The following is an 11640-nucleotide window of genomic DNA, read 5'->3' on the forward strand; positions in this document are numbered from 1 at the left end:
TTCAAGTGTTCCGACCGGAAACAAACGCTAAAAAATGTCATTTAAAAGTCCACGCCACTGCCGCGATAATATAATTTGTTAGGTCCATACCACTCCGAAACCCGGTAGCATGTTGTTACAAAAAAGTATAATATATGTTAGACGTTGTTGTGCATTTTATTTAATTTTTTTGCACACGACTGGGCTTACGCAAACGCGTACATAAAAGGTCAAGAATCCATTAGTAAACAATGTAGATCAGAGTTATTCCGAACATTATATAATGTTCTTTGAAAATATATTTGTTGAGTCGGTCGGTTAGAGATTCGTCTCGCCATGTCTTTTTTTTTTTATCGTACTATTATATTGTACGTATTGATTTGATACGCAGAAAGACTATTTATTTATTTTTTTTACTTATTTCACATATTATATCCGGTGGTCGATATTGTTAAGAAAAGAGAACTACCCACATATTATATGATATTATGTGTCTACACAATACAATATTATTTCAGTTGAGTTTTGTGAGACGTGCAGTACAAGTTTATATGGAAGGTAAATAATATGTTTAATATTTTATGCACATTTTATTATTGTGGCGAATATTGTTTATGAATTATGATATTTAAATTCAAAACTTGATACGCTTAAGTGTATTCGTCCGGCTAGACATATTACGGGCCACACGGAGTACGGACTGTTTTAATCCATCTTTGTATTGACAAAAGAGATTAATGCTATTGAATGACCAGTGACTATAGTCGATATCGTCTTGCAGGATGTCACATTGGTAATGGAAGAAAAAATTATATTTTTTTAATCCAGTTATACGCAATGCATAATCCCCCGGGACTTAAATATCGTATGGAATACATACGAGCTTAAAACCCACAACTGTTCAAGAGAATTGAATATGTTATGAAACATTTTACACGCGAGTGTAAGCTGTTTTTAATACAATAAAACAAAGTATTAACAGAAATTGTACCTAACAGTAGAAAACCGGTTGAAAATGTGGTGTATACCTACCGCAATTTTTAAACTTGTATCAATTACTTATTCTTAATAAACTATAAAGCATATTATATTAATAATGATAAACTGTTTAGTTTTCAAATAAATAATAATCGTCATTATGCCTTATGCATCGAATATAAAAAAATATACTATAAGGTAATAATATAATGGTAAGAGCTATTATATTTTTCAAAGTCAATTAAAGGCCATTGTTTTATATTTTTCAAGTCAAAACAAATTGTATAAATTATACTTTTACAAACTACAATACATTTAAACTAAGTCATCTTAAGGCATGGTTGTTAATTGTTTACAATATTTTGAAAGTTAACTTCTAAAGTATAAAATACAATGCATACATTAAAATGAAAATAAGAACTTTTAGTTCCACTTGTCAAAATTATATACATTTACATTTACACTAGGTACCTACCATATGTTTGAATGACCATAATTGAGAATAAAATATGGAAATCATACCTCAAATACCAAATCTAACGTAAACTAACTGAAATTATGTATGACTAAATACATGTGAAAAATACAAGTTAATGCTAATTTATCAATACCATAAACGATCATTTTTCGTTTTAATAAATAAATCGTAATATAGGTAATATAAGTAATAAATATATTTACAGTCAATATTATAATACAACAAAATAAGTATAAAGTTGATAAAAGTAGGAATATTAATTAAAACAACTGTTTTATAATAGTTATACACAATTACATAATAATAACAAATTCATTTTTTTTTTTAATACATAATATTATATATAATATTACATAGACATATTATAGGTATGTGCAATGCATCTATACCTACCAGTACCTATGATAATTTGTTCATTATAATCATTAAGTTGAACGGTATCCGGGCCACTTTAACAACAATATTGATAAAACGATTTCGAATTCGAAAATATTAAATTATTGGAGAATTGTTCATTCAAAAAATAAATAAAATCCATCAGCCATTAGCAATAGTAATTCTTTGCATGTAACCTGATCTGTTCCTAATACAACCAATAAAAATGTATAGTTGTGGGCAAAATATATTTCCATTTATTGTTAGGGTTTAAACCTAATCATTATTGTACATGCATTTCCAAACAAATATTTCCCCTCTATTACTTCAAATGCAAGCGAATGTCATACAACAAAATACAAATTGTATATGAACTTGTGGTCGATTTAGAATCCCTGTCAGATAACTGGATCGTTATATTTAATGCATGCCCATAATATGACCCTTTTACAACGTGATTGTCATCTACCACCAATGATAAATGTACCCGCGGGTCATTTATATTATTATTTTTGTTTGTTTGTTTATCTGATGGAGGAATTTGATACTTTGCGTTGCAAGCCAAACGTACCGAATTTGTATCATTTACATCATATATTATAATATTGTACTGTATAGTATACCTACTCCATTATAGCCGTGTTCTCACGAAAATAGAATAACCGTTATATTGAAGTTTAACTAAACAATTGTATATACCAGTCCATCGTATACATATTATTATAATAATACGTAATATAATACATCTCGAAAACGCAAGAGCGACATTTTTTTATTTTTATTTTTTTTTTTTAATATCCATCACATGCGTAAAATGTAATCGTTTTTAATAGAAAATCAAAATGTCAACGAACCAGCTATTCAATCAGTAACCACTGAAATAATAGTCTAACCTACTTCATCTACCGCGTAGGTACCTGTACTCAAAATAGTAGATACCTATCTATAAATTGAATCATAAAATGTATTGTTTTAAACTGACCTAACCTATATTTGTGACAAGGGTGTATTAATATTATTATATTCTTTTTTTGCTATGGTACACGCCTCGTTTCTATCTGTATATTAGCGATTGCCGTCTACAATGACACAAAACGAACGACCCTGCTGGGTCGTTGTGGCCCAGTTGCGGTGGCCTCAAACACTTTTCATTTTTTTTGTCTTCTAATGAGACGACATCATTCAAACCTGGATACATATTATAACACACGCCGAGTATATATATATAAAAAAAATGCAATGGGATAATAGTGGTTAAAAAAAATCGAGCTGACGATATTTTTTTCGGCTTCACGGGAGTCTGTTCAAACCAAAAACCGCAAATTCCACTTAGGTGGCCCAAGTATAATGTTTATCATTGTCATCTATTGTTTCCATAGAGTCATAATTTTCTTGACCTTTGGTATCCACACACTTCCCACGCTTTAACTGGCATACGAATATAGAATTCATCGAAATCGTTTAACTTTAGGTACCTATGTCTTTATGCAGGGAACCACCCTAAGTCCCTAACTATAATATGTATACACAGTATTTACCTAGACTTACCTACTACCTATAATGGTTACATTGACTTTAAACCTAGCTGTAATATTGCACTTTGTCCAATTGACATATTCTTCAAGACAAAACATGTCAAGTTTTTAACAGTTGTCTGTATTATACTATTATAGTATAGTATGAAAAAACATTAAGACAAACATGTGACAGCGAGACTTCAACGGGTAACAAACAAATTTCGTTCTAGTTCTCATTGTATGTATACAACAATACAATAACAACATTGTTTCGAAAAATGTCTCCCTATGGAAAGGTGTATTCGTATACAAACCCGGAGGGTACGCAATTCGCAGGGGATGATTTAGTGACGACAGCTCTTGGCCATAACAATGACATCACCCTGGTTGTAAGTGGTAGGCTTGCGCTCGCTTATAATCGCATAAATTTATGCGGATTCCATATATAAAATGAACATAACAATGTATGCGTTCTAGTTTCGCCTGATGTCAATTGTAAAATAAACACGTTTCAAAGAAGTCATCGAGTGGTTTCTGACCTTTTTTGTCTGTCCCTTTTCATAAATGAGGTTGACTGTTGAACTGCATCGTGGAAAATATAACGCATTGCAATAACTAGTGTGGTATAAGTGTATAACGACGGATATACCCAGTAGGTTAGACTGTGTTTTACTTCCAGACATTTTTTTGCCTTATTTAAAAGATTGCTTATGTATTTTTTTTTTATCATGTGGTAATATTAATTTTATTATTATTGTATAATACAATGTATAATGAATAAAAAACAAAAATACACAAACAAAATAATGAATATTAACTTAAAGTTGCTCGCTTTCCTTGTATGTAGGTACTTAGTACTTACTATAATATGTTGTATAGGTATTATTAAATCATTATTTTTTACCTTAACCATAGTTTTACAGTAGATGCCTACCTACATACTTATATCAACAAAATTAAAAAAGCCGTGGTCCACAATTCCACGTGAATAGTTAATAGACTTATACTTTTATGTACGAAATAATATTGAATTAACATAATAATAATTTTAAGATAATATTATTTATACGAAAAAAATTGTTGAATAGAGTACGAGCGGATTTTTACTAAGGGTAGGGTAGTTTTACTCTTAATACCCACGTGCACATATATTGAGAACTAATTTCATTCAACCGTAAATTAAGTGCACAAGACCTATAAAATACAATCGAATATAAGTCGGTTTAAAAACATGATTTGATATTCGATTTATTCGATTTAACAATACAAATATAATATATGATATAAGCTTGAAATATTTCAGATATTTATCATATTATAATAACCCTTCGATTAGCATGCTGCTGCAGGAACCGCGTATATGACAAATATTTTGGAGCCCAATTAGTGTAAATTCCGACGAGGATTTACACGAAAATTGGATTACGGGTGTTTTTAATGCGCACAAATATACGAAATCGTACACATATTACACTATACACGCGCATTCAATCGACCGACGGTGTGGCAAATCCCACGCACGCATGAACAGACATTGAAGGATTATATGTGCCGCAGATGACGTGCTGGGCCGGTAATAATAACAGTGTTAAAATCCCGGGTTCTTATGGTGCGATTTTAATAATATGCCGAGATATTTTTGGTTACACAATCGTTTGTGGGTTTCCGTTGGACCGAGCTTGATTCGATTACACGTCCCGGAATGAGCGAATTTGACGCCCGATTGACCACAAAGCGCTGTACAAAACGCCATGCAAAAGGGTCTGCAACACTCGAGAGTATAGTTCTCATGTAGCCACCGAATCGTACATAATTCGCAAGTTCCTAATTTGATTACCCGCTCGTTGTTTTTGAAGCAGTTTTCAATTTGTTCCCGTCTGCGAAAAGCATTGAGCATAATATATAGATTATAATGATATATTCCGAGCGCGATTATTGTACGAATTCACACAACAAATACAATTTCATAGGTAATTAATATATACATTATTGCCTTGTCATTGTTATTTAGTTCTCCGGGATTTAAATGATGCATTGTTTTAAAAATAATATAACGTGTATTTACGATACTTTATTACTTTCACTACACAATATATATAACATGCGAAGTATAGGTATATAATATTATATATTATACAGTGGCGAAACCATCAGGGGCGGTTGTAACCATCCCACCTATACATGTTTGATTTTTTTTTTTTTTAATTCTACGTAGAACATATAGTATACCTATTTGTATATAATTTGTATTAGTAGCGATTTTAAATATGTACAAAGTTGTTACGTACCTATACATATATATAAATATTTAATATGAGACTAAATTTTATTCAATATTATGCATTATTTATAAATAAAAGGAATACGTAATTTAAATATTTGAACACACATCGTTTCCGCAAACAACTAAATTTTTGTTTCCGTTAAAACTAAAAAAGTTTGGTTTTCGTTTCCACTAAAATACTGAGTGGTGACAATCCAAAACGTATTGACATTTTTTATTTTATTTCAATAGGTATGGGCAAATTTGTGTTTTATAAGTCTGAAATGTTGTACATTTAATAATGAATAATAAATAAACTCAGTTTCTTATGGAGATAAATAATTATTATAACTTTTATAAAGTTAACAAATTGTTTTTAAATATAATTTAATTGATAATATTTACTATTAAATAAAATAATATGCATTTCAAAATATAAAATTTGGAAATAATACCTACGTTTTGACTTATAGAATCCTTGTTGGCAGTAGGTAGTAGGTACATTAACATAAGAAATAGTGCGTTTTACTGTAATGAATGGAAATAGTATAGGTACCTTTTGAAAAAAAACATTGACAATAGCTCGTTTTGTTCTAACTTTGATAATAATATCATGGTCTAACACAGGCAATAGTACGTTTTGGAGAATGTTTAAATTCTTTAATTTACAAAGATTCATTGGAAATAGTACGGTTTGGTCAAACTGCTATTTATTGTTATGATAATTTATACCAAAAATAATCATTTTTTCATTTGTTTTGTGACACCGACGATTCCCCGCTATATGTTTACAGTTTAATTTGATGTCAAACTCAATGTCTCTAAAAATGCCAATAGAAAGTAAGTTTTGGATTATCATCCCTCAATTTATTATAGTTTGAATTTTGAGAACCTGCGCTATAGCCATAATTCTGATTTTTGTTACTATTGTTTTATATGGCGGTATTCTGAAAATTATATTTCCAAAAATAGTGGCTAGGTGTGTGTTTTCACCCACAGTGCGGTTCAATTTCAGTGATAGTTTTTGCAGAACAACAAATAATAAATCGCGAATCATTCCATGCATATAGGTATTGAGTTTGTAGAAAGCTAATAATTTAATCCGAAAAAGAAAAACGACCGCTAATAGCTGAGGTGTTCGTTTGGGGAGGTTTACCTATGATAATAATATATATATTGATAGATTTTTCACGCCGTGAGCGGAGTAGACGTTAACGTGAAAATAATATGGGTAGATATATAGGTCGGAGTCAATATAACGACGACACACTCGACTAAAAACTGTCGTACCCACGCAAAATTTAACAAAACGACTATAATATTATAATATTATCATATTAATATATTCAGCTATAATATTCACGCGCCATAAAACAATTATTTATAGAGGTATACCTAGGCATGTATTATGTTATAGAGATTTATAAATTTATAATAGTGGCTGTGGGTAAATATATACAATACTACTATTTATTATATATAAGCGTGTATAGCGTTTGGAGGGACGTCATCGCCTGCACACGACCGTACGCGTGGAAAACGGTGTTCGACATTACATACACACATATATATACAATATACATATATATATATATAATACACACATACATATATATTATATATATATATATATATATGTATATGTATATATGTATATTTTATATTAGGTATATAATATATTATAATATTATATTATGTTGTGTGTACGCGAAAGCCACGCGACCAAACGCCGCCCGTTATAGCTGCGGGCGCACCCTCCGCGGCTGTAGGCGGCCACCGCGGCCACCGCCACCGCAGACGATTATTGTTATTATTTAAAAAGGCTGCTGGACAACAAAACGCAGCTGCTGCCGGTCCGCAAATTAATTCTCGGCCAGTAATCACGCGCGCGCGCCCTTTTCGCCGCCGCGACCCTGTAAAAATATTATGATAAAAACGACGGCGGCGGCCGGCCGACGACGTATTTCGTAATAATAATAATAACATTAAACGCGCACGCACACGTCACATAATGGACCGCGGCTGTCCTCGACGACCGCAGCACTCGAGTCACACAATATTATTATTTATAACGCACGCGCGCTCGCGCTAATAAACCGATTGGCTGCCGGGGCCATGTTGGATTGTGCGCGCGTACCACCGCGTCGTCGTCGCGCGGTCACGACCAGTCGTGGTAATAACCGCCGCGGTATGGATTGCGACGCATGGCCCGCGCGCACACTGATTACACCTATAATAAGTGGGTACAACATAATATCATATTTGCTGAAATTTTAAATTTTAATATGTATAGTTACTCGGGTAGACGTAAAACATATTTTAGACTCGTTGTTTATGTACCTACCTGCCTGCGCCCATATTATATTATATACCTATACCTATATAATAGGTATGCGTCTATTCGTTCATCAGATATTATATTGTATTTGTATATCTATATAGAGACAGGTATAGATACAGATATTGATACTTATATTAGATAGGCGAGAGACCCTTTTCAATGAAAATCGTAACTTTCCCTTCTCGGCCGATTCGCTTTCCAACCAAACCAAAAAGTGTAATATTCACTTGGGAAAAATTATTAATATAATATACGCATATATTATACAATATATGGCTATTGAACGCGAGACAATATTAAACGTTTCCTATTTCTTATCTCCTAATAATAATCGTACGTATAAAGGTACACCATCTATACTCCAGGACAGCTTTAACAACGCTTTTTACAGGATTGACATTTTTTAAAAATGATCAAATATATAGGTATAGGTACCAATTTTTATAGTAATTATTATTATACATATAGATATAGGCGGCAAAATTGAATATTACTTTTATGTATAAAAATCACTAGCAACTGGCTTGCTTATAAACCCGGGTATACCTTGGTATAGTATCTATATGTACTTATGTAGGTACTATAATACATCGGCATATACAACAGTGGCGGCGGGATATATGATTATTTGAAGCAATTGCTTCAGGTCTGAAATGGGTGGGTGGGTGTATAAATATATATATAATCGTAAGGCCTCAACACAAATATCATGGAAAATATTATAATTAATAATTATTAATGACCCCTGCTGCTAATTTTGGTTCAATGAAGAGTACGGTGGTAAAAATATTTAAAATATACAATATGCTTCAAAGCCTCCACAATTTCGCGCCGCCACTGATGTACAATATACCTAACCTATGGGCAGGTAGGTACAATTTATGTATAATTACGCACTATACTGCCTATACCTATATATATATGTTCTAACCTATCTTACAGTTTTCTTCTTTCTGCGAATATAGACAATATTGGTATCACACTGTCACTTATCAATTACGGCCATCACGCAAGTCCTAACCAACCTATCTAAATAATGTCATTGGCCATAATAGTATATAATATGATACTACGAGATATACCTATACGTATATGTCTTATAAAGGTCAGCGCGATGCTCAAGTTCCCAACTCAGCATATCCCGCTGGCCACATGCAGTATATTAGCCAAGACATATTATGGCGGTCACAACCAATTTTAAATTACCTAAACAAAATGTATATAGATACCTAAACCTATAAAATACAATTATTTTGAAAATATTAATTACATTTTCGTTTTTTCTATTATTTGTGAGTGGTGACCAGCATACGAATGAAACATTTTATATTCAGGTTAATTATAGTAACCTAAACCTACTATTATTGTGCCCCACTGAAGAAAAATAGTTGAGCACCACTGCTTTATATAAAATAGGTATAAACTACATAGTCAATGATAATACCCATACATAATTATGCATTATATAGGTAATGTGCTACATATGCTAGATACCTTTTGTCTATAATATTATACACTAGCAATTAAATTTTTTTGGTATAATACCTATCTCATCAAATATTCAAATGCCGTTGTCAAACTGTTAAACCATCAGCTGTGTTCAATATTTTATCACGCAAAATAAATTGTAATACAACGAGTAATAAGTACAATCAACCTATACCTAAATACATAGTTTAAAATTATTAATAATATTTTATTTAGTACAATATTTTTAGTTTATACGTGCAGGGTTTAAAACCGTTACAAATTTTAACGATTTCGGTTTTTATTTTGAAAACTGTTTATGAAATGGTTTATGTTTTGTGAATGATTTTTGACATTTTTATGTTTTGGTTTGGGATTTATACTATAATTTGTTTTAATTATTTTTTTAGTGAGAACTGAGAACACAAATCCCATTCAACTAGGTAACTTCTAAAAATATTGCAATTTGTTGGGTTTTTTATAATAGATTATGAAATGTAATGGTTTACTGCATAACAATACTTAGCCATTTAGGTATCGAACAGTATCGGTATGTACCTATTCATACTTAATTTTTGAATTTTAAAATAAATTGTTTTAAAATTGACACAATTAGTTTGAAATTCAAGTGAATCAATATACCAAAACATATAGATAAAGAACTTTCACCAGTAGACTTATAATATATAGGTACCTAATTAATAATTATATTGCTTCAATTCATCTCATCTCTAAACAAATTTAAATTAATAATAGTCTAATCTTTATTAGCTTATTTAGTTTATCATATGAACCATTAAGTCAACACGGTTAAATGCATACAAATATTTTAAACAAAATGTCGTTATGTCTTATGCGGGTAGGTACCTATAGGTACTTATTACTTTTTATTTGTACCTACATCTTTAGCAATATACAAATTTAAATTTAAATAATTTACTTCTGAAATTAATATATTGACCTATAATGTGTCGTGTAAATTAAAAATACCTAGGTATGATTAAAATATTTGAAACTAATTACTTTAGTTACGACTCACGACTATATGCATATTATAATGAACCAATTAAAAATTTAAAAAGTAAATATTACCAATATTTTGTTTTTGTTTTTGTTATATCTATAGAGTGTTTTGTTCACTACGGAATTATTGTTATGCGGGTCAATGCACATATTAGGTGATTAAATCACGATCTCTATAGAAAAATACAAATGTGTTATTATATTTATACCTAGGTACTTTCTTTTAGATCGTAGATAACCTACATGGTTTTTTTGATTATATTATTGTACCTACCTAGTATAGGTACCTACATTTTATTTTGTACGAAAAAAATGTTTCATTGTTGTTAAGTAACAAGGTGTTTTTCAGCTGAACTAACATTATGAAGCATACAACCATTGTCGTTCATGATGAAAAATTTACGACGATATAGATACAAACGAAACAATCCAATAAGTACACATGGCAACGGTATTAACGAACACAAAATAAACAGTAGGTTCAATAGTTATATACGAAATGTAGTGAATAAGATTGAATGCCATCAACCTATAGGATAGAGGTATACACTATACTTATATATCATAATATATCATATATTATATTATTATAAAACAAATATAATATTTTTAAAAAAAAAATACAATAAGACTGGATATCATATTATATTATAGCCATATAGGGATAGAATACCTATGCAAATTCTTTTATCCGCGTATAAAGGAGCTTATGCTTGTAAGCTTTTATCTGTTACTGTTGATTTTGGAATATTCTATTAGGTATATATGGTAGTAGCTGGTATATTCTAAAATCAATGCTATTACTATATTAGACGTATTTATCGATGTGCCCATTACCCATATTACATCCTTATATTGCACATGACAAAATATTTAGATAGTATATTATACTGATAACAAAAATGTGTGTGACTTTAGCTATGGAATATGTTATGGAATTCAAATAATAAATTATTAGGTATATATATTTATTCGACATATTAAATAGGAAGAAAGGTATGTACCTATATGTAAAACAAAATATTAGGCGTATTATATTCGAGAAAGAAATAAAAATATATAATCTGATGACACATATAAATTATAATTACAAATAATTGTATAATATTATAATGATATAGCAATGCGTTAATAGATTAGATATATCCAATGGAACTCTAATAATTCTGTATAAAAAGAAGAGAGCTAGAGGACTTAAATATGCAGTCACTACTTAATA

The sequence above is a fragment of the Metopolophium dirhodum genome, chromosome 3, assembly GCF_019925205.1.
Source record: "Metopolophium dirhodum isolate CAU chromosome 3, ASM1992520v1, whole genome shotgun sequence".
Lineage (NCBI taxonomy): Eukaryota > Metazoa > Arthropoda > Insecta > Hemiptera > Aphididae > Metopolophium > Metopolophium dirhodum.